Consider the following 25,470-nt stretch of genomic DNA (forward strand, 5'->3'; position numbering starts at 1 on the left):
AGCAGCTTCTTAATTGGGTAAAAAAATGCGCTTAGAGCCTATGAAATGAAAAAATATATAGAGTTATAGGAAGGATACTGTTCATTTAAGATAGTCTGAACAACTCTGGATGAGCCAGATTTGGTCACATGGCTAATATTCCACATGGCTAAAATCGGTTTAGTTGCATAATGCATTGATCAGCATCATTTATCAGAACTTCTCTTTAAAAAGAATGGAAAAGTTAAAAAAAAGCTCTAGATATCATAGTTTGCTCTTCTTTACATTTAGGGATTTCACTAAGTCTGCGAATTCTTCATGCGGCGAGCTCCAAACACCCTCGGTGAGTTCCAGAACTGTTGAAGAAGTGCTCTGACCGGAACCTCTTCGTTACTGCCTCTCGCAGCACTGAGATGATTCGATGAACAGCTAAACTTTATGATAACACAAATATTCCATTTCCTTTGCATGTAAATAACCAAATTCTAGCGGCAAGCAAAATCACTGTGTGATCGGTAAACCAATTCCAATCAGCCCTGGATGGCCCACTGCACACTTCATTACGTGAGTAACCAGGAAAACTGTGGCGACTGTGAAATGTAATATTCATTACTGCAAATAAAAGTTAACGCCGGGCAAATTTCAACCTGCTGACAATGAAAATCCGTTTGCATTTGCTTGCATCACGTAAAATCGTACTCACATTTCACTTATGCCCCGTAAACACACCGGAACGCCAATGCGAATAAAGGTCAGTCGGTGAAAAAAGTAGGGAAAACCTTACCAAACCTTACCACGGCCATGGCTTCTCTTTTTACAATCAAAGTTTCTGTTCAATTTAAGGTCTTCACACGGTGAACTCCCCATACCTCAAATGGATCCTACCGTATCGTGTGGAGGACGACCAAAAAAAAGCCGTGAAAGATGTGCTTTTTTCGGGGTGCTGCTTTTCTACACTCCCACTCAAAAGGACATACAAACTCACACCGGAACACATGCACACACACAGTCACCCAACAGTACAGCGGTTACGGTTCAACTGCTCAGTGCCATGACCCGGTGCCGTCAGAAAACAAAACACACACAAAAAAAGGAACCCTTGGAATGAAGATTGTCGGGTGGGTGGGATGGTGCGCCTTTTTATTCGATTTCTGTACGCTGTTATTCAATTTATCCTGGTTGGAGCTACATTTTTCATGAGCGCCCGGGGGGTGGTGGTTTGGCGCATACCGTACCGTACGGTTATCATGCCCGGTACCTTCCAGAATCCAGTGCCACGGTGGCGTGGTGTGGGTGGTGCACATTATGGGGCAAGGTCAGCCCGCCGACCATCACGTTATATTTCACGGATTCTCCGATCGTGCCTTTGGGGCGCCTTCTGTTCACAAGTTTAAGCTGCTCGTGCTCGGGTAACAGCGCACACAGCGTTGGAGTTTTGCCCTGTACTTTGCTGTGTGTGTGTGTGTTTGCATGGAAAATCCGCCCGGACGTATCTGAAAGACCTCACACAGTGGTGCCACCACCAGTCCCAGACGATGCGGGTGGAAGACACAAATTCCGGATGCAGAAGTCGGCAAGAAATCATGAAAAAAAGGGAGAGTCAAAACCGCGAAGGCGAGAACTCGTGCGCTCTCTGCTGGCACTGATTCATCACATTCCATCCCTTCTTCCCATCCCCTGATGTGGTCGGCGAGAGTCAGGCAGGCAGGCATCGAAGGCGATTACGACGCGTTCCAGAGCCAAAACGCGGGCGAGTCTGAGCAACATTTTGACACAAATCCTGACCATCCATAAAGTACAATATAATCTGTCTCGCGCCTCCCTCGGTGTCTCTGTTTAGGGCTGTCTGCCACTTCACGCCCAACACACACACACACACACACACACACACACTTGGCCAGTTCTTTGCCTGACTGATGAACCGTTGGCTTTAACGCCAGTGTTAATGGCATTCGCGCCGGTTGACGGCCGCTTGTCGCATTTGGCGTGGAGGCCGCCAAGCATTAAGCTCTTGCCATCTCCCGTACCACACACACACACAGCAGCTCGGCTCGACCGGCACGAATCACAAGTGCACTGGCCACCGCGCACCATCGTGGGTGAGAATTCGGTTTCGCCGTACGGAACGTGTGGAGGATCTGGAATCGATCGGACAAACGTGAAGTAAAGTGTGGCAGCCTTTTACAGTACCGGGTGGATTATATATTTATTCGCACGATCGCCACCAGAACCAGATTTCCTGTTGCTTCGATGTTTGCATGGTTTTGGCGTGACACGCACACACACACACACACACTGAACTAATCCGCCCGGGTCCGTTGCAAAGCGGGTGAAACATGTGTTTTACGATAGCTTGCGCCTCGAAGGAGAATTGAACGGTGGATTTCTTTTTGCATGAGATTGTTTTGCGTCGTTTGGTAATGGTAAATGGCACTCTTTGTCCGGAGGCAAAGCCCACCAACGGTGTGACACACCGCGCCGCGTCATATGGCGAAGGTGCACTCCCATGTTGGTTTTGTGATCCCGGCTGGTGGTTGCATTAATCGCGCTCCGTGTCTCCGGGACAGCGGCGTGATTGTAAATCCGTCTCGTTTCGCTCGGGGTTTTATTTACCTTTCTTTAATTACCTTTGTTTTTACTGTTCGGTGTGTTTACAATCGCTTTGCGATCGCTCTGCGTGTGTTTGCTACGATCAGGCACAGGCAATGGTACGATTTCCTCCCCCCAGTCTGAATGAAGCGTAATTCGTCTGATGAAGCATAAACTGTCGGAAAGCGCACTGCAAATCGCCAATCACACGAGATGGAATTTCTGGTCGCTGGACCACCATGGTTAGAGTTCCCATTCATGTGCGGCATGCGTGTGTGTGTGTCTATAATACTCACATTATCTTTAGCAGTGATAAACCGTTGGCATAATCGTTTTGTGATAAGTTCGAAGGAGGTAGAAAATTAGCCCCCACCCAACTGGCCGACGCAAGCTAATGGAACGAGCTAGTTTATCAATGAAGCACAAGAAATTGCACCGCTAAACAGAGCGCACTGAAATCGCATTAAGTTGATAAATGGTCTTTGTATCGGATTCTGGATTGGGTTTGGAATTGGTGCTGTAGTAGGGGCTGGACCAGCCGTAATCGCATGTTCGGTTCATCGAGCTCCACGGATTTCGAACATTTCGCTCGCTCGCTCAAGTGTGCACTCAAGACGCGATCTTCTTGCCAACGCAAAGTGCATTTGTGTGTAATAGAGCTTTCGAAGGGTGTGGCGAACGGTCAAGTGGGTCGTGCACGGGGAATACAGTGAGCCCTCATCCTCCGGACAAGTGGCTGTGGAATAGTGTCTTTAAAAGCGCCTAAGAACTAAATGGAAATTGGAAAGGGAGCATTAGCAATCATGAGAAATGCAATAAGAAATCAAGTCTGGACATCATTGCGATGTCGCCGTTCATCCAACACAAAATCGATTCCCAACTCCGCATCGATTGCCCTTCGATATCTGAGACAGCAATTTAAAAGTCACCTTGTAGCGTTGTCGAAAATTGTTGATGCAGGCTCCCAAAAAAAAAAAACTAGACACCATAATCTTAATCTCATTGTCACTTTCCGAGCCCCGGCACATGGTGGTAATTGCGAAACGCCAAACCGTCATTGGAGGCAGATTCCACGAGCGATTCGAAATCGACGCTCACAAGCACGGTCCGTTCGCTGCGTCCGACTGCGTGAATATATTCACCGACACATGGTGAACGCTTACGCAACCGAAACCAAAGTAAAATGCTACTAGTGAGAAGCATTTAGACGTTATTAGGCTGTGTGTGGGGCTTAGTGTCTACCGGGCTCTACCCTACCCGGCGGCCTTATGCCACCGGGCTTTAGCTCCACACGGTAAAAGGTAGCTTTTAGCCTTTTGCGGTGGCAACAGAGCGACGGATTAAATCGAAAGAAATACGCCGCCCCGCATACATGTGTACACACGCACCTTGCCTGCTAGTTTCGCAATCCTAGATCTCTACATCTTCATCGCGATAGTTTGGTGGCAGTTTGTGGTGCTGATGAGGCAGATATCCATCGGAAGACGCCAGCCATCCATTGCAGAAAACAAATCACTCTCCCCCCATTCCTCTTTCAAATCCGAAGCCACAAACATCGGTTGGCTATCCAGCATCCAATCGAACCGACTGGTCGGGCTCGGTGTCGAATATGCTCATTTTCTAATTGAGGTTAGCCAAAATAATATAAAACCCCGTGGGCTCTATCGGTGATGGTGGTGGTGGTGCTGGTGAAGGTACACTGTGGTTTCGATGCGGTTGCGGTGGTGTGGTTGCGGGCGATGTAATTACGGATTGGCCACGGATAGGTTCACGGAGACGAGAAGCTGTAGGAGATTATCTTCACTGGGCTGTCGGCCGGTTCAGTGTGGAGTGAGCGATCACAAGGCTCTCACAAGGAGTGGACCCGTTGTGTAGTAGTACAGGGTGGATAAGGGAAAAAGGCAAAAATTGTTTTCACTATGTGTTATGGTGTGTATTTTAAGCGAAGAGTAACTTTTTATTCCATATTGGTAAACATTTGTATACACATATGAAGCATTTTGATGCCTGCAGAGATATTTTTAAAGGTTATCATGTGATTTGGCGACTATTTCTCGTCCAAAAGGACATTTCGACAAGGGTCTTTGGATATTTTATGGGGACATAGTCCTCCATTGTCTGGAGCAAATACTATAGTGGTTTTGTTAGCCATTATTCCTAGAATTTCTAGACATAAACTTCCATAAAGGATTTCTCTGGATTCTACCGAGCCAAGATGTCATGTGAATGAACTATGCGTAGCTCGTTCAAAGAGACTCTGTTGTTCGATCAAGTTTGATTTGTTCAATCAACAAAAACTTTTAGGAGGTATATTCAGGTCAGGTCAGGTCAGCCTAAGTGAACTACATCCACTAAGACCTGGTCCTGTATTGGAGATACTTGAAAATCCGAAAGAGTCTTGAAGTCACCGAAGTTATGTTTGTGATCAAAATCAATACCAAAGTGTGAATCGGTGTCTTGAATACGTACCAAATACTTGGGATCATAAGGTATGTTATGATCCAAACTATGTGCTACAGCTGAAAAGAATGATTCTTATTAAAATTTATTTATGAAGACGCTCGTTCAAAGACTGTCGTTGTTAAAAGTAAATATCTCATAATCTAGGATCATCTATCATTAATATACCAACACACAAAACAGTTGGTGTAATTGATAAAACATAGATTTTGAAGAAGTTTTCGCCCCTTTTTTCCTGTCTCACCCTGTATCGTGCTGAATTTGGAAGATGCAAAATTCAAACCCCTCTTGTAGCAGCCGTTGAGCGATGGTGCTTTCAATTTTTCAGCTCCCTCAAACTCTCTCACACCGATGAGCAGTGTAAGTTCACCGCTTCGCGGGTGAGACGGTGAACAGATTTGTGCACAAGGTGAGATCCTAATTGGAAGTTGCCTCGCTTTGCCAGAACCACTTCGCTTCTGTCCGCTTTCAACCTGGCTCGTAGCTCCACTGGTACAAATTGGAGGCACAGAGAGAGAGAGAGAGTGTGTTGGTCGTGTGTTTTCTCACGACATCAAATTATAGGGCTGATGTTATGGCCACTTCGGCAAACCCTAGCGCGTACCCTTCCTTCCCCGGTTGGAGCAACACCACACCGTCATCGCCGTCGTGCTGGGAGCGCATTTGCTCCGGCGTCCTTCAGCACAGGCCCCGTTCGCAATGGGGCGTGCTCTAGTGCAAAAAAGCTCTAATTTATGCACGATTCTCCATACCCTGCCTGACGGTACACCATCCCGTGTCCCCGAACGAACGAGCTTTTTGTTTCAAATTTTCGGCGGGCCTGCTGCAAGCGCCAGAAATTCGTGCATCCTCCAAAATGGTAAGGAACGGCGCCCGTCCACAGACCGCAACACGTTCCCCGAAGCGCCGAAAAGCGTTCCATTAGTGGGTGACCTAAGGAAAACGGGACCTAATTTGCCGTACGCTGACGGGAGGGGGGAGAATAAAATAGCAAACGCGAGCTACAGACGATGTTGCAAATTAATCATTTTCGTTGCTTCTTTTCCCTACTGCTTGCTGTTGTCGGTGTGGAAAGGTTTTCGGCTAAATGCAGTTCGTGCAATTGGAGGTTTTTTTTTCGTGGAGCCGCCTCTCCATGCTGCCCCTTTCTCCACACAGGCGAACGGGCGTACCGTCTGGAAGGACCATTCTAATATTTGTGTAATTACCCGTAATTAATGCCACCCGGTCGGTGTGACGGTTATTTAATTACTGGGGAGGGCTGCTTAAATAAAAAAAAACCGGGGAACAAAACAAATCGTGCAAACCACACCTTGAACTACATTTCGAGCATTTTTTGGGGTTTGTGTGTTCTTTTCAAGAGATTTTTGTTTGGTTCGGGGAAAGAGAGTATAAGTAGAAGATAAAAACACGAAGGATAAAGTGAATAATTCACGAGAAAATCGAACGATGAGGTGATTTATTTCTAGCACACCGTACGGTACCGCCTCACCAAGAACGCTTGGTACAACGCCCCGACCCGAACCTAACCTAACAGACTTGGGTTTAGGTTCTTTGTGAGGTTGTTTTTTTTTGTTGTGTGAGTTTGAAAATTAACTGAGCACACCCGGAGACCCGCTTTAGCACCTGGGGCATAATGCAAAGGCAAACATATTGCCAGCCAACACAACACAGGGATATTGTGTGGCTGCACAATGCATAAAAGCGCACATGCTTTCAGCAGGTTAGTTGTTCTCCTTGGGTCGTACTTGAGGTACTCAACCAATAATAAGCATACGGTAAGGCTCATTGTGTGGTTTGTGCCCATTTGCTTCTTCTAAACGGTAAAGATTAGATGCCTTCCTAGAAGTTTGAAGCGAAGCCTTGCGAGCCGTCGAGCATCGATGATTAACATAAACATTTAGAGCCTGCCTGAACAAATGCGTGCCGATGGAAGTGTGAAAAAGAACTGCAAACTGCTGAACGAAGCCTGCCGCGCTGTGTATGCGGGGGTAATGCAGCGTCTGTTTTCTCAGGACTTATTTGATTATCCTGCAGGCTTAAGCATTCTCGTCTGCCGTTCTCGGCCCTTCCAACCGCGAGCCTCTCGGGCAAGAATTTCCAGAACTATGCGCCGGATAATAATTATATTTTCATTTAGATGTCAATCCGAATCCGTTTCTGCTCGTGTACGTTCGGAAATGCCCGGCACCTGAAAGGGATAACCGCCGTCCTCCTAATACCCTTTTTGCCACAGCACGACGGACTGGTCCGCACACAAACTCGAGCGATTTACGTCTGACTTTCGTCTAGAAACGTTCCATCGCTGGTGGTGGCGCGTGTGGTGGCAGACGACGCGCTAGCGCTGCTAGCCGGGAAGCATAATAAATTTGGATCCAATCTACGAAAATTTGCTGGTAGATTGATTTGGCTCTTACGATGATAATCACATTAAAATGCTAATAACTCTCGGCGCGCCGAGGAATGCTGCGTTGATGCTTCGGTCACGGTACGGAAATCAGACACACACAGAGAGACGACGACCACACCGTTCTATCGCTTTGTTGGCACGTACCTTTTGCAATGGAATGGTGTTGGGAGATTGTAGTACCGATTCCGCGCTTCCGATGCGATACCATCCCGGCTGGCTGGCATTGGTTTCGTTTCGGATTGGCCGTGTCCATTTCTCGTGTGTGCGCGCAAAAGCTCGGGCTCGGAAATCCTGCTGCTCTTCGTCTGACAGCCAGGGCCAGTGGTCGGGAGGGAAGGCGGTGAGCGACTAAATTTAGACAGCTTTCGGACGGGCGTGACGTGACAGGATTCCGAGATTGGCCGAGCTAGCACGTCAGTCAGCAATTATAGAGGGCTGATAGGCGATTCGGAGCAGGACGAGGAGTTTAGAGCGAAGACACAGAAGCGTTTGAGCGTGCATGCAGGCGTAATAATTGTAGCAACTGTGGTTTTTACACAGTCCGTTGGAGATTAGTGGCGTGCGCTTTTTCTTTCTTTCTTATTTTATTTCACAGGCTAACCCTTTTTTTAAAACTCATATCTATTTCATTTCTCGGGCTGTTCGTTGCAGATGATTTGATGAGCTGCGGGAGCAGTGTTGTTCGTGCGGAGCGAATTTTGGCGTGAGCTTTTTCTGGCAGTTGTCGATTCAGGTGAGTTGCTAGATGGGAAGCTAGATTTTTATATGGGAGGCAAATATATTCATGAAACTGTGCGGTTGAAATGTAGCCTTTGGATGTGTTTTTGGAACTTGGGGTGAGACTATTTGACCGGGAATGTTTGCGTTGTGGGTTTCTGATCTGAGATGCTCAGTTCTGCCAAGAATTCAAAGAAGTCTTTGAAAATAGAAGGCTTTATGTGGAAGGTTTCTGGTGAATTCTGTTCCAAACTATGAACCACGTCTCAAACATTTATGCCTTGAACAGACGTCATTGATGACCGTAGAAACAAAATCTCGTATTAAGGATATCAATTTAGTTATGCAGTTTCAGTGTAGGAAAGTCCTTTAGTTCCAATTCCCAGTAGAACCAGACAGTGATTACAAATATTGGGGCCTTTTCCGTTTGAAATTCGTAGGCTGAAATTTCAGCCGGTCAGCTGTATAGCAGTTTTCGAGCAGCTATCTAATTGAGTATAATATACAGGTGGGCTTATCCCAAGGAGTATGAATTTAGAAGGCTGATTTTTATCGCTTCTGTTTCTGAATGAAGACTTGAAGAGTGTTTGTGTATTCGTCAAACCTCCAGAAAGCTTGTTTGAGCAAAAGTTTTCTCTCGTTCTGTCAAAAAATGATGTTCAAAATTGGTTATGAAAAAATGCTATGAGACCACCTGGACTACATACATTTTGATTCCAGATTCCACCACCTGGTCTCTTTAATGCACTTTGGGATAAATGTAAACAACACCGTGTTTTCGAGCAGGTACTCGAATCTAATTCCAGCTTTTAGTCTAAAATTTTCTAGACTGAAAATCGCAGGCTAGTTTTTTGTGTGGTTTTGTATGGAGTGTTTACATGATTTCAGCCTCCAACTGTCAAACTCCATACAAAAAACTAACTAGAATCGTGAAGGCCCCCATTATCTGAATCTTACTCAAAATGTCCTGGATTCTATCGTTTGTCATTTTGCTATAGAGCTATCTTCGTGGACCATGTTGATTACTTGAATAGATGCTGTTGCAGATATCAGATATTAGGACTATGATGACTTTGCTCCTAATCCAGTTATCCAACTCCAGCGTTTAGGACAGCTACTTGTGATCTATATCCGATAGAAATAGATACTTATTACTTAATTACTTATATTATTTCCCAACTTCTCTATATTGATTGCTTCAATAGCTAATTTCAACCTCAAATACTAGGACATTTTTTTAAATCTACTTCAATGTTTTCTAAAACTTCTTCGACTCGCATTCAGTGTAGCATTGGCTACAAACATCATCAGGTCCTTGCCCCAAATTTCTCACCCCGACTATCTGGCCATCAGGAACCCAATAAATCACTGCTAGTCATTCTGCAAGTGCGCAATCTTCGCAGGGTCAATAGTAGTTGCAACACGAAATAATTTTAAAAGTAACCTATACCGTACCAAATTGAAACAAACGATAATAAAAATGTATGTTACATCACTGTCCTCTCTCCGTACGGACCGTCGAAGCAAATAACGATACGTCCGTCCGTCCGATTATGATAATGGATTGCATCATGTGCATTTGATCGTACGAGAATTGAATTTCGTCGTTTATCTTAACGCCCAACCGTTGCCAGCCAGTCACACATTCCACCCGGGGGTAAATAATTGTCTCCGCTCGTGACACCACACAACTATACTGTGTTGCCTGGGAAGAGGAAAAAAACACAGGGACATCGAGGTGTTTGCACGTTTTGACTCCCATACCCGTAAGCGGGGGAGCACCAAGAAAACCCTCGCCCGCAAACGCACACAATCCCTTCAGAGCTAGTGTAAAGGAAAGGAACCTTCGATTCCTTCGGCTTAATCCATCAGACACGAACGAGGGAAGACGGTACCGACGGTGTGTGTGTGTGTGTGTGTGTGTGTGAGTTTTTTGCGCCCCTTAAGTAAAAAAAGGTAGCAAGGGGCAAGACATCAGGCAACGGCAACGCAACAATGAAAAAAGAACCATAAATCACTCGCCATCTCGCGGCGTTCGCAGCTGAGCTGCATAATCATTTAACTGTCTCGCGTCGATCGAACTGCGATGGGGTGGGGGGATCCAATGGGAAGAGGAAGGGTCCCGCTTGCCAGCCGACCGCACTTATGAGTACCGCTAAATGTTATTTTAATTTGAGCAAATCCGTCAGTTTGCTTTGTTTGGGTGAGATTTAGGGCCATAAGGGTGGAGGGATTGGTTTGTTGCTCGTGGTTCGTTTGTCACTTCTTCTGCTGTTGTACGAAGTCAGCTGCGAGCTAACCTTCTCCTCCTTCTGCCCCACGAGGGGGGCCTTCTCAAAGGGTCACAGGAAGTCGCGTACAGACACACAGGTAATAATAAAACAGCGGCCGGAGTGTGTACCGTGTGTACAATGCATTGTGATCGCACATGCACCACGGGGGCTTTGGGCGCTACCACAGAGCCGTTCGTCTACTGTGTGCTGTATGTGTTACGTTAGGTGAAGATAGAAGAAAACGCAAGCACAAGACCATAGCACACAGCAGCAAATGGTATAGTACGTCCTACCGTGTGTGTGTGTGTGTGTGTGCACGGGTGCAGCAAAACCCATTCCCTTTCGGTGGCGGGTGCCGTGCATTCCCATTGAGCAATAATAACGGTTGCCATTTGTTTTGCTGCTGCGGCTCGTTGTTGATGATATAAAATGATTAACCATTTGCCAGCCACCACCACCACCGCAGAAGCCATGATAAATAGTAGCAGGAATGTTGGTGTTCTTTCCCCCGGATTCCCTCCTCCGCCCTGTTCGACCCCCGGAATCCTTCCGAAACGGATAACGATGTTGACCTGCTTTTTTTCGTTGCTGCTGGTGTGGTTTGCTGTGGCCAGTAAGGTGTGAGGGGGTGGTAGTTCTTGCTGGGCTGCTGTGGTTCCGTTTTGTATTGTGAGCAATTTTTGTTGTTGTTGGTGGGGCTGCTACATACTTCTACACCGGGAAGGACAACACAACCTGGCACGGAGAGTAACCTGCGAACAGGCCGCGAGACACCATTGCGCTGACCTTTCCGTTTCGAAATATTAATGTGTGTGTTTTTTTCTTCTTTTTTTATTCGCCTACACCCCCATTGCTATCTTCCTTGAGGATTGTTTGGTGGGCTAAGGTGTGGCAGATTCTGTTGCCATTTGCTGGTACTGGCTGTGCTGGCGTACCGTTTGGTTTCCGCTTGTTTTTTTTCGTATTTTGGTTGTGTGGAGCAAATACAGAAAACATGTGCACGACGACGGGGTGACGAGGGTGAAGGGTGGTGTGAAGTACAATGGAGTTTGCAACGATCTTGACATCCCACTTTCCCGACGAGCACACTCGGTGTGGAAGGAGCAGGGTTCCTTGCAGAGAAAAACCTTGGTGGCGGTTTGGTTCGAGAGGAAACTGGGAGGGGGAGGGCTTTTCCGCCGACAGCTCAATGCCCCCTCCCCTCGCAGCCCGACAGCTGTTGTGGACTGTTGCTGATCTTGGATTGTTAGACGAAATAAATATTAGAGCAGCGTGTATTTAACGGTGAGGTTTTTGATGGGTTGGTGGAAAAGTTGCAGGGAATTGATGAAAACGTAATGCATAATATATTTACGACGCAAATCGATTCCTTCCATGATTTCCGTAAGCTGTGTGGTGGAGTATGATGTGATAAAAATTGTGTTACCTTTTTATGTATGTAAATATGCATGTCAAATCGGCAGCCGTTTTCTTTTCTGCAGAACATGGAAACTGTTAATATTTTAATAATCTGCCAATAATGTTACAATATAGTTACTTGAATTGTCTTCAACATAGTATAAATAAATTTGTAAGTAAAATAATCAATAACGAGTGAAATTAGACAAATAAAATCAAAAATAAATAAATGAAGCAATGAAGAGCAGGAAGGAGAGCAATTGAAACAAATATGAAAATAAAACCAAACAAATAAATAATGCTACAGAAATAAATGAAGCTGTGACGCGACGAAGGAAGAGTCATTTAAACAGATAAAAAAGTAACAAATTAAGCAATGAAAAAAGAGAGAAGATCAATGTAAATAAATAAGGAATCAAATAAATAGAAGATGTCAAATAAAGAAATAAGCAGATATACTCATACAAATAAGCAAAAGAAAGTGTATAAATGAAGCAATGAGGAGACGAGGCAAGACTAATTAAAATAAACAAATAACAAAAATGGATTAGTGAAGCTATAAAGAAAGAAGAGAAAAGTAATTATTAAAAAAATGTAAATAGATGATGGCAAATAAATAATAAGTAGAAAAAATCTTATAAACAAGTAAAAGTAAATGTACAAATGTAGCAAAGAGGAGACAAGAGCAATTTAAATTAATAAGAACAATAATAAATAAGCAATAAAGAAAAGCGAGGAGATCAATATAAATAAATAACGACAATACGAAATAGTTGATACTATTAAGCGCAGAGAAAAGGTAAAGAAATATGAAAAACATGAATATATTAACCAATGAGAATGAATATTTGAAAATAGGTAACATAATTGTCCATTCTGATTTTGTATTCTTAATTTACATAAACATGATCTAATGGTCCATCACATCTTATTAAAACTGCTAGTAGTTAACAGTTTAATTCTATTTCAAAATAATCGTGAATGTTTTTACAATCACAACAATTTTCATCAGATTCGATTCGATTCGAAAATTCGATCCTTTAAACAGAAGAAATGTTGACACGGGTTAAAAACATATTGCCAAAACTCAAAAATCTTTCAATTAAATATCTCCGAACCTCACTCCCTTACCAAAGTGTATTTTCCGAGCCCCAGCTCGATAAACTGACTTTTCCCTCATGCGCATCTGCTTGAGATTTTTCCCTCCTACTTGAGGTGCGACCGGTGCTTGAGAGAGTAGCAACTACCTCAACAACCCAATAAAACACCACTTTTCGAACCAACCGAACGGAACGAATAGTCTTCATTTGGCAAAAAACCGGGGGACGGAAAAATTGGCAAACCACTGACACACACACATATACGGTGTGTGTGTGTGGAGCCCGAGAAAAATGAAAAAGAGGTAGGAAAAAACAGCACCAGCAAACGAAACAGATATAAAAAAGGCAAAGAAATATTCACTCGGTACAGCTCGGTGTACTTCTCTCCTTGACTTCACTTGGACCGTGAAGACGCTAGCGCGCTACTGGAATATACGCCGGAGGAGGACGGCCAAAAACGGCCAAGCAATTCGCGAAACAGGGATCATGAGCGGGCGGGAACAAAAACAGAGGAAAAAATAGAAGAAGAAACAGAAGAAAAACGCGCAACAAACCATAACCAACGAGCCGAGCGTACGTACAACAGCACTGGTGACAAACGATATTTAGGTCTGAAACTAATTTTATTGCATACCCAACAGGCAAGGAAAATCCAATAATTCACCATCTCATCGTGTCACACAAAAAGCAAAGCGGCCCCGGGAGCGAGAAGACAGAGGGCGAGCTGGCTCGCGCAAAAAGCCAGACGGCGACGGTGTTGTACGGCGACCGTTGTGTGCGCTCGTGAGGTGGAAAGGGGCCAGCAGGTCCCCGGCCCAAGGGAGGGGAGAATAGCGAAAACTCGAGGTGTTAAGTCGTTGTGTTCGGCGAGCTGAGCGGAGTATGCAGATGTGCAGCGAAGTGTGGAATGCAATTGCGATGCTGTCTGCTCTGTATGCTTCGGCGGTGCTGGCGGGCTGGGACGGGACAGCACGCAGGTCCTTTCGGGCAAGGCAGGGCTCGCTGCCGGCAGGTTGGTGACCGTTCCTCTGAAGCGAGACGAAATTCATTCTCATCTGCAACAGCGTCTGCAGTCGGCCGGGAGGATAATGAATTTGGCACCGGAGCATCGGGACCGACGCGACCTACGGTCCCGGCGGTGACGTGGTGAAGATTGCGGACCAAGCGACGCACGGCTGACTGTATTGCTCCGCCTGGAGTCTGTATGTAGCGCTTTACCTTAACGCTTCATCGTGCACTGTGCTCGTTGCTCGTTATTTTTTACTTACCTCAACGCAGCTTACTTTTGCTGCGAATGGCGCAAATCTCTGGGCGTCTGGCAAGACGATGCATATTTACCGATGTTTCCCTCCCCAGTCATTGAAGCGTGTGCGAAGTTTGTTACTGACACTTCGCATCTGGTTGCACGCCCGCGAGAAGACGGGCCTCGCCGAAACTAATCTTTAATTGTGTGCCGCTTTGGAAACGATCACTGCAGCGTAGTCACAAAATGCTTCTATTATTTGCTCTAGCCAGCCAGTTCCTTCGAACCAACCGAGCAGATTGATTCAAAGTGTTTTGTTGTGGTCATTGCTGTGCTCCTTCCTTCATCTCCCGGATCGGTACCGGATTGTAAAACGTTTCTATCTCCAGCGAGAGCGGATTTTGAAGTGTGCGAAAATGAAAGGCAATCAGAAAATAAATAAAAAAATCCCCTTGCTTGCTTGCTTGCCGCCACCAAAGGGAAGGTTGGGTTGGGCCGCTCTTTGATGGCAATGGATCACTTCGTTCGCTTGTCTCTCGCCGGGGCTCTTGTGGCATATTTGGGCGCCTGGGAACGCAACGCAGCGGCGTGGCAGACATTCGGCAGGATGATTGAAAGTGTCCGCTCGCCCGGTCCGCGGCCCGGGCGGCGAGGCTAATGAACGTCTAATGTTCATAATTATGATCTGTCATTCGCTTCGCGCACGATTCCCGTCTGTAACGGGCCCGTGTGCGGCCTCGACCAGACGGCCGGAATGGCATTGAGAGAGCTTGGGGGCAGCAAACAAACTTTTTACATCCCATAATCATTCCATTCGGGATGGCTTTCTTTCCTGCTGCCCTGAGAGACATATGGGGCGGCGGTAAGGTGTGGCGCGCATTCCCATGGCTGTGGCAGGTGAGAGGACACACAAAAGCGCGCTCGTGGTGGGTTTGTGGTGTTTGGCAAACGAGGTGTAAGTGCGAACGGACGGACGGACGGATGGACGTAGGATTATGATGTCACCTAATCCTTCTCTTGCCGTTCGTGATTTTCCTTTGCGTGTTCTCGCGATCTGGGTGGGCTCCTCGCGAAACAGGCCAAATAGATCAAGCCCTGGTCGTGTGTGCTGTACTTTTTGAACCCTTCCATAATCGGGTTTGTTGGAATTATTAAGCTTAAAGTTTTGTTAAACAGCAAATTGGTATGGGTAGGCTTTTTTGTTTACTTGGGACATATGAACATTAATATTTACAATTAATCGCAATTGATTATAAAAAACTTTGTTTTTCAAACATTCATTTGTCCACATCTTCTTCTTCTTTTTCCTAGGGTCTATAATATATCAAATCCTTTTTTGACAAACCTTCCATAATTTGTAACATTGCAAATAAATTCACTACGAGATAACGCGCGTTTCAAGATGAGAAACAAACAACGTCCTTTCTTGTCCAAGCCGTGGCGCCTAACATTACACCACCAATCCTTCATCGCTTTGAACATGCTATTCCACGTATATAAAGCGTAAGGCACAAATCCCTCCAAGAATGTACGCCTCGTAGACGCAAGATAACAAATTGCAATGATTAAAAAACAATACAAATCAATGCTGGGCGGAAACGGAACGGTACGGCGATTAGTGCCCGTTTCGAGGTGTGTCGAATCGTACCGAACCATAAAGACAGCTCTCGCTTCAAGGATTAAAGCCGCCCCGCTGTGTCTGTGTATGTATTTGTTTTGGGGCCCGGCAATCCTGGTTCGGCGGTGGGTTGTGGGAAGCAAAAATCAAACCATAAATTTCGCTTTCCAGCACAAAGCAGCGCCGATCCGATAAACACTACCCGCCCCAGACGCGCACACAACACTCTTTCGACCCTGACCATAATCACCCCCGGTGTGCGAGCAAACCGCACACACTCAGGCACCCTTCTTTGATCGTCTTGCGCGGTGTGACTTACGAGTTTGTTTTTTTTTTTTTGTGTCCAAGCCGCGCTTAGGTTTGTGTAGCTGGTGACGAATGCAGTTTCTGCTGACGCACCACCTTGGAATGGCTGGGCACAGGCACAGCGAAAACCTTGCGCTAGGTGCCAATCGATGTTCACGGGGATTGCGGTGCCGCACAAAGAGTGGTGTTAGGGCTTCTTGGAGTTGTTTGGAGTGTTTCGGAGCTGGAGACAACAGAAAGGCCCCGGGACGGGAAGGAAGGTGTCGGGTGATCTTCACTGTAGGAATGGTGGTGGTACGGTGTACTTAACTCGCGAACTTCCCCGAGCTACCAGCGCGAGCGGCGGTTAAAAGCTTCTTGCAAACTAGCCTAGGAAGCTGCCCTCCCCCCTAGGGGAACGCGGCGCCGAGATGCATAATTGCTGAAACGCTTCGAGGTAGGCCTGGTGAACGCTTGGGTTCTTGTACCATTGTAGGTCGCAGGGAGGTCGGGTAAGCGCTATTCCGCTCGAAGAGGCTAAGATGCAGCGGGCAGGCACAAGCAGCTCAAATGTATTCATGTTACGGCGCGGGCACCGGGTGTGTGAATCGGTGTATTAGGCACTTTCGGCTCACAGCTCGGCCTCGATTTCCAACCGAATGCCCCCGGACGTCGTGGAGCGGTTGGCGGGCTGGCGCAGGGCAGCTTAAAAGCTTAAATATATGCGCACGGCTGGGTTGGTTCGCTTTTGTTTGCCGTCTTTAAAACACTGCGCGAGCACAGGCACAGATTGGAAAGCCGCCGACTGAAGCTGTGCTGGCTTCGACGGCTGTGTGGCAGGGAAAGATAGGCTTTATCCAAATACTGCACCGTGCGGAGTCCACTACCGGAACCCTCTCTCTCTCTGTCTCTCTCTCTCGTGCCCTGTGCCCTTGGTGTAGTGGATGGGAAGTGGGCATAACGGAGTCATTGCGCAGGAAAAAGGGTATCACACGATCGATTTGGTCGGTTCGCCTTTCGCCCGCTGCTCATCGGACGTCAATCGACGCCATTGATCCAACCGGGGAGAGGAGGATGTATGATGATCAACCGATGAGAAGAAGGGCCAAGCGGCGTATGGCGTTAAGCGAAAGGTAAACCATGATTCACTATCATTTCCACACACACACACGCGAGCTCCTTTTCAAACCTGTTGCCTTGCCTGCGAGCACTTCAAGGTGTCGATTGAAGATTGAGTGGTGGATGAATTAGTGCGCCTCGCAGCGCAGAGTGAAGTGATGCAAATAGGCGGTTCCGGTGTCGGCGATGTGTTATTTTTTTTTTCGCTTTGCTCTGTTGCCTGAGGACGCGACGCGATCTGCACGCTCGTTTCATTCGTTCGGCTCAACCTGCCTTTCCGATGCTCTTCTGATACTTAATCGGTATTTGATGATTGTTATTATTTCCTCCAGTCTTTTTTTGCGGCTGTTGTTGTTGCTGTGCATGTTCGACATTCACACAGGGCACAGTATCTATTTGTGTGGTGCCTTCACGCGGGTGAATGGTTCGGTACCTTTGAATGGTGGGTCTTCTCAGTGTGTGAGACCTGGTGCGACGTGGAGGTAAGCATTACGTTTCACCTCCAAAACCCTTTTAGCTACACGGAACTTAACGAAATCTACTTACACACACCTTGAGACACAGGTTGAGTGTTGATTTTTTGCTGCCTTTTGCTGCTTCATCTTTTGCTGGTCTTGTCTCTTTTCCACAAAACCCATCACTCACGCAAGTTTGCCCAACGGACTAGAAGCCGGAACACGTCTGTGTTGCTTGATTTTCGAATCCATGTGGAGAAGTCAAAGTGGAACGGGACGGGAGATCGCGGCGCTCTCCAACAGTAATCGGCTTGTCTGTGGGCCCGCTCGTGAAGCGGGTCAAACGGGAACCGTTTTGTAGTGACCCCCTTCACGTCCTTCCTTAGTAGCCTCTCTCCCTCCAGTAACCCTCGCCGCATGCCGGTGATGACCTTAGTGAAAGCGAAATCTAAATTATTCATTGAACGTCAGGCTCCGATCGATCGGTAAAAGGGAATTGTGTAGCGCACAACGTTGGGCGGGCAATGGGACTTCTTGAGTGAGCATTTTTCCAATTTTTTTTCTTCTTCTTCGAACTAACAGGAAATAATTACTTTCGTAGGTTGAAAGTAGAGCTCATTTGTTTAGCTTCCCTAGAAGGATGCGGTCTAGATTTGCTTGGAAAGTTGACTTTGGTCTCGGTGCTTTGGACATCATAGATTCGAACAAAATCCTGGATCGTCTTACAGAGCGAGAGTTTATGCGTGCTCTACGGAGTTAATATAAACATGCTTTATTAAACGTTTGTACACACGAGTTGAGCATTCAATGACATATGTTAAACGATACTTAGTAAATGTCATTAATGTTAATGGGACCAGTTATAGGTATTTCCTTTAGTTCACAGTTGCAAAACTTAGCTTTTGAGACATCAATTTTTGAATCTGATCATACTTGTTTGACTCCAGCACACCAAGTGCCGACAGTTTGCATCGACTTTTGTAAAATATACCTTGGTTATTTGTTTGTCACTGCACAATAAAACAGGAAGTAAAACAAAGATAGGCTTACTGTTCAAATTTTTTGTAATCTATTGACAAAAAATGATGACAGATTGAGCTAAAATATGAGATATAGTATCGTAAATTGGTGTCTTGAAGTCAGAATTTAGCGGCAAACAAGGTAAATATTTTGGAAAAGGTTTAATAACCCAAAATTGTAAGCTTCGGTTCATTATAAATAGCTTTAAAATGGCACTATTTACGATGCCAATGTTTACAAAGCAATGGAAAGAATTTAAGACGCATCACACTATTCTTTGAAATGACTAAAAGATTTTCTGTATGTAATCCTTTAATATAAAAATTATAGAAAAAATAAGTATTAAAAATTCTCAATTTGAATAAATGCTCATAATCCTCGAAGCCAGCAGTTCTCTAGACAATGTTCTGTGAAGAGTTAAGGTTAATATCTTTTTGAAGAATTCCTCTGAATTTCAGAAATCAGCAGTTCTCCAGACAATGTTCGGTGAAGAGTTAAGTGAGTTCGGTGAAGTTTAGTAAACAGTACCCATGAACATTCTCAGAATTGGTTCCAATTTTCCACCCCGGCTGACATTTGAACATTTGTTTTGGGTTTCAGAGAGAGATTTCAGCCCCAGAAACATGACGCTCAATATGCATATGGTAGAGATCTTCAGCCACAGATTCACATGTTTCGATTGAACATCGTACGCATTATCGAAAACAAAAATTGATGTGTTTGATTTTGATTTGTTTTGAACGGTGAAGGTTGGGATGCTGATCCAACCGGTGGATCCAACCGCCATGATGGGCACACGGGTAACTGTGTTATGCTTTCTTCCCCCACTCCCTAACCAAAGCAGTCGACCCTCCGTGTTGATCTGCCCGCAGGCGAGGATGGGGCACCGTTCTCGACGATGATGCTATTGACGGGTTTCGCTTCCCCGTTTGATGATGATGTTATTGATTTGCTCTGACTCCTCCGTGGGATCCGGCCGCCCGTTCCGTGCTGCCCCGTGCTTGCCAAGCTGCAACCAGGGGTCCCAACCGCCGCCCTAACAATCTCGCCGCCGGGGGACATCTACCACTATCTGCTGGGATGTATCGGGTAACGGCGTAACCTCTTGACAGCACACGGCGCGCGGCCGCTTTAATGCGGTGATGCGTGATTTTTCCTCGATTTTACAAACGCCCAATGGGGAGGTGGTATGGGAAGGTTTTTTCCTCGGTTCAATGGGCCCTTCTCCCCCTCCCTTTGCGGTTTGTCTAGATAGTGTATCCTTAACCCCCGGTAACACACTGTGCCGCCGAACGTGCTAATGTTTATCGGAGTCAATTTATCAAATCAATCGAACGCCGGCACGTAGCGTGCGGTGCGGTCAGAGCTTTTCCTCGCCTTTTGGTCTCGGGTGCCACATGACTGCGGGGTTTCTTCCTTCTTTTTCCCTTACTTACTTTCTGCTCCGGTTTTGTCTGCTGGTTCCTGTCAGCAGCTTCCCCCGGCCTCTTTAGCGCTACCGCCGCTTTTCCCACCAATCATCCATTACGTTCGATTACGGTGCACAATTTTGCCCGCTATCTTTGCAGCGATTGTTTAAAAGTAAAATAACAAGAAAAAAACACACACACAACCTCCCAGTGGCTTTTCGTTCTTTCGAGCGTGCGTTTAGGCTGCCTTTTTGTCTGCCCTTTTGTGTTTTGTGTAGCTTGAGGAAGAAAAAGCCTCAATCGTTTTGTGCTACTTTATATTTTTATCCTCCCATCGATGATACTCATCCGGCAGAGGAGGTGAAGGGAGCATTGGCGTTTGCGCTGCGTCAGTGCGAAGCGCATCTGAATGGAACCGTTGACGTCATAGGCGAGTGGGTATCGAAAAGCATCCACTACCGCGGTGCCGGCGCCTTCGATTAATTCCGGTGTCTTTTTCAAACTGTCCTAGAAATAGAGAACGGCGAAGGGAGCTTCAATAGCACACGAAGGACACGGGGAGAGAGCATTTGGGGGGTGGGCAAAGTTTGGTGCTGAGTAAAGTTTATTCTTTTGTCGGTGACGACTATTGTGTTTTTGTAGCGTTAAAGACACATTGTTCGGGTGGTGTGTTTGTACAACGTACCAGTTAAGTTTTGTAATGTACGTGTCGTTGCCCAAGTCTAAAACTTTGCGAAATGTTCCAGAAATATTCGAAAGTTCAAACGAGGTCGTAGTTGCTTTGAAAGGGAATATATTTTATTGAACGTTTACTAAGAAATGTCTAACATAAAAGAAGACACCGTTAATAACCACAACAGAGCTTCCAATAGAACCTCTTGGGCTCTTTAATAATAGATAATATCCCAAAATAGTTGACTATTTCCGTTGTCTCACCGTTGAGTGTGTCCTACCATTATCTAAACGAAGCTCTTTAGAGCGCAGAGACGACTCCCCTTCGGAGAGTAAGAAGAACGCGCTTGTGTCCTTCGCAGGGCCATTTTCCATTGTCTGCGGTTTTAGCCCCGCACGACAGCAAGCCCTGTTGTGTTGGCCCTCTTGGTGGCTCGCTTACACAGTTCAAAGGACATATTTAAAGCCCGCTGCAGCTGGCGGGCTTTGTGGTGAGATTTGATTATTTTCGGGAGCAGCGTTTCTACGTCTTTGCCGGTCTGCAGGAACTTTTTGAAGTCTCTGACACGTCCTGCTACACTGCTACACCACCTCTCCCTGTATCTCCTAACGACCCTGTGGTAAATGCTTTTCAACAAGTCAATAACCTTACTGTTTATTGTTGCAAAATGCTAGGACCAAAAGCTGTGGGCTACGGTTTTCCATCTAGCGCAACCATTTTCCTTTTCCACCGCGTGCTTTCGGCACGGGAGAAGAGAAGCAATTACAAGTACTACGGAAGGCTCATTCAAGTTACATCATGTCCCGACAGCTTACCGACACAAAGGAGGTATGGATTCCATAATTAATTTTTGTAATGACCTGCATGAAAATTTTAACCAACGTGTGTGTAGGTGTGTACACTATACTGAAGCCCATTTGTTTTTTGTACATGCTCAGACTTCAGGCTTACATAAATCCAGCAAAAGAGCTACAGTTGCTACACTCGGGAAACAAATGGGAATCTCCAAACCCCAATGGTTTCGGGACATGGAGGAAACAGACCCGTTCAAGCTGTGTATGTGTGTGTGTGTGTCTGTATTTCAGCTTCAGTCTGTATTTCAGTAGCTTCAGGTAATACCTGTACATGTACACACAAATACACACACACACACACTCACTCACTTACCCGCATGATGGTCCGATCCTGCTGTCGCTGCTAGTACAACCAAAAAAACAAAAAAGGATCGTTTCGAAACCCAAAGCCAGCCCGGGGCGAATTAATTTTCCAAGAATGCAAAAGACTGGGGCTTAATTGGAAAACAATTTCGGTTAGGTAATTTTTGGGGATGCTTTTCGCCTCCCCTCACTGGTGGCGAGGGTGGTTGGACGGGGACACCGGCCGGAAAATGCTGCCGGAACGGAATGCCAGGCGAAGCGCGGTGATGGCCGCAAAACAACGGGAGACGTTTTTGTTTGGGAAAAACGTTATATATGGTGTATGGGTCGGCTGTGTCTCGCGTATGTGTGTGTGTGTCTGATGGGGGGATGGATGGATGGATGGCTTTGGCAGTCCTGAACGATGGTGTTGTTCTGTTCTGTGTTGGATGGGTTTCGATTCTCTTTGTTTCAGGAAGTGTTCTGTGCTCTGTACGTATTTTGTTTTCTTTCTTCTGTCCATTCCTGGCTGCTAGTTTCGCTCGCTTGGGCTTTCCATTCTCATTTCCAACTATAATTAACTCTACTGCGGTTGCTGCTGCTGCTGCTGCTGCTCCACTTTCAATCACATGTGTGCCGTCGAGTGCACAAGCGGCACCAGGCCACATGTTGAGTGCTGGAAAATACACACAGACACACGGACGCGATTAAAGTTAGCTGTAAGCACCCTTACCATAGGCGGGGTTTAGGTCTCCTCGCCCCAGAAACACTCGCCCAAAAGGTCAGCTGGGAGAAAATTCGTTTGACAACCATAAAAAAGTACGACGACGATGGCGACGCACACCGAAATTATTCATCCGTTAGCGAAGGCATCTTAATCAGGTTTTACGTCCGTTTTGCGTCCGTTTTGCTTGCTGTTGGTGTACCAAATCGCATTAAACTGCTTCTGGGTTGGGTGTTTCGCCCGCTCTCCCCTCAGCGCTTGGTAGGTGGCGGCGCAGGTATAATTCTTGTTAATTTCCACTCGAGGGGATACTGTTTTAAAGCCGGCATTAACCCTTGGCTGTACCGTGCGCGAGCAATGGGGTGGGGTTGTTTGTTTTCCCGCGCGAAAAAACGGGCTCGGGGGGGGGGGGGATGAAAACTTGCAGATGATTCGACGAATTTGGATGTTTGCCGGTAAAAGTGGAACAACGACGATGTCGAGGACATTTTATTGGAAGAGAGGGTCTCGAGAGGAAGAAGAAGCTGTGGACGAGATACGAATTGGTGTAAATCTCAGAATTGAACCTGGGAGAAATAGAAAACTCTTGGAAAATTGGGAAAACTTTACGCAACTTGGATGATTCTATTTATTGTGCATTTGATTTCAAAATTACAAAAGCAAAGTGGAAGAAAAAATCGTTACATTCTATTTATTTTTGTTCTTCAAAGTTTTCGATGATCGATCCCGATTTGGCCAATTCTTGGAATAAATGCTTGGGATTGGGATTGAATGGTCTCGACACTCTGTTCTTCCGGTTGAAACCATTCCAGGTGTTCGGGCATCATCCTAACGTTAGATATTTAAATGTCTTCCAATTAAAGCATGGTGTCCTACTTAACGCCTAAGGGTTAAACCTATCAAACATCAGAAACGCCGTAGTCAGTTAAAAACGGTAGTCATTTGTCGATGATGGTGACTCGGGTAGTGATCCCAGTACATTCGGGCCGTTTCCACTGGCGTTGTTTTACGATGCGATCAGCTTTATTATGTAAAGCTAAGTTTACATACTAAGAAAACCGCTTTCCCGCTCCACTGTTTTTCCAACTGCCCCATTCGGGGGACTACCGCGGATGACACCCGAGTGGTGTAGGGGTTAGGGAAGACCTCCCCTCCCCCCGCCTGAAAGGAAGCTGGCATCGGACTAAATACGGCGGCTTTCACAACCAAACATCCACAGACACACACACACACACACGCACAAAACTATTTTCAGCTCATCATTATGTCACGAGTTTAGGGTGCGACCGCTGTGCGAAGCAGTGGTACGGCGGCACTGCCTCGGAATCAGGAGGAGGGGGGGGGGGGGATCGGGTACAGATTAGGCCTAATAAAAACGTGAAAACAACGGAATCCCCCCGAGGTGTACCGAACCGGCCCGGTCCCGAGAGTCGTTTAGTTTGAAATTCAATCCTCTCAACAGGTTGTGGGGCTGACTGGGTCGGGTTTTTTGAGTGCGCTGCCGGTGTTTCACTGTGGCTCTTTGCGCAAAAAAAAACAACCAGCCAAGCCGCGGACAACAGATCCGATTGCGTTGATCCCCCCCCCCCCCCCCAGAAGGTTGGTGGTGGTGGTGGGGTAGGCATAAAAACCCCATCGCCAACATTAACGCCCGGTCAGCCCGATGTTGGGGTGGACCGAGACAACCCGAGGCCCAGAAGTAGTCTCCCAGGAAAACTTTGCCTTGCTCTGCACCGACTGCGCAAAACGCACACAGCGCGGGCGAAAGCCTCCGGGGACCTTCGTTCGTTCGAGTGAAATCCATTTCCAACCATTTGCGTGGAAATGCGTCAGCGTGTGCTCGATTTTTCCGACTGGGCGGACGCACAGTTTGTCATTCGATTCCGATACGAAAATAGAGTCGAATTGAGTGAACGAGAGTATATATATATACACATGCGTCGCTTCTTATCCACATGCATAACTATGTGTACGCGGGGATGTGTAAACATACACGCACCACACGTGTGTGTTGCCGAGGAAATAGTGAAAGAATTATTACCCCCCATCCATCCTCCCATGCAGCAGCCATGAAGTGAGCAACAAGAATGAAGCGGGAGGACGGTTGGCGAATTCGTTTGCGCCACGTTCATTATTCATATATCCAGTTTCCGGTTTGCGCTATTAAGTTATGTATGAGCCGGCGCGCACACCGCTGTAGGGGCTGTAGGGAAAATTAAACTAAAAAAAGGAGGGAAATTATTTTTCTATCTTCACTCCAAACGTCACCCCCAACACAATCCCACCCGTTGTTGTGCTGGGCAGAGCTACGAGTTGGAGGCGAACAAGTCTCGAACACCTATCCATCATAATATTGAGATGTGGTACAATGAAAAAGGCACCCATTTGGTCGTCTCCTCCCCCCATAAACGTTAGGCAAAAGTCCCTCTGGCAAAAGTGGATAAGTTTTTGGATGAGCTCGAACTGACCCCTCCCTCCCGGAGCCCAAAGAATGGGAAGCGATGGGAACGAACCCATCAACAGTGACTTGATTTTGGCAACTGGAATAAAAACTACACGGCGGTACATGTACACACAAAACCCTCCACGCCCGGTCCGGCTGGTTAAAAATTCATCACCGAGTGGAGTGGGTGAAAAATTCATCTTACAAAACTGAATAAATGATTTCCCAGTTTGTTATGGCTGGCTGGTGTGTGTGTGTGTGTGGTTTGCCGTTTATTATACATTTTTGCCTTTTTGTTACCCGTTTCTCTTTCCTCGCTCTGGTTTCGTTTTCATCGCCTTCCCGGCATTTTCCTGGAGGCGATGGCCAGTTTCCGTGCGGTAATTATGCATTCCATAGTGAATGTCAGTGAAAATGTC

General features: G+C 46.4%; 1 protein-coding gene across 3 annotated transcripts in view; it reads left to right on the forward strand.

The window, feature by feature from the left end:
* Positions 1–25,470, forward strand: part of LOC120960132 (uncharacterized) — a 148,746-nt gene that overhangs the window by 19,431 nt on the left and 103,845 nt on the right. Inside the window, exon 2 of one of the 3 annotated variants that reach the window (XM_040384107.2) lies at positions 8,090–8,171. The exons of the other annotated variants lie outside the window; for them this stretch is intronic. The gene's annotated coding sequence lies outside the window, so the exon portion shown is untranslated. The remainder of the gene's footprint in view (positions 1–8,089; positions 8,172–25,470) is intronic. 3 annotated transcript variants of the gene reach the window in all.

This window comes from Anopheles coluzzii, chromosome 3 (assembly GCF_943734685.1).
Source record: "Anopheles coluzzii chromosome 3, AcolN3, whole genome shotgun sequence".
Taxonomy (NCBI): Eukaryota; Metazoa; Arthropoda; class Insecta; order Diptera; family Culicidae; genus Anopheles; species Anopheles coluzzii.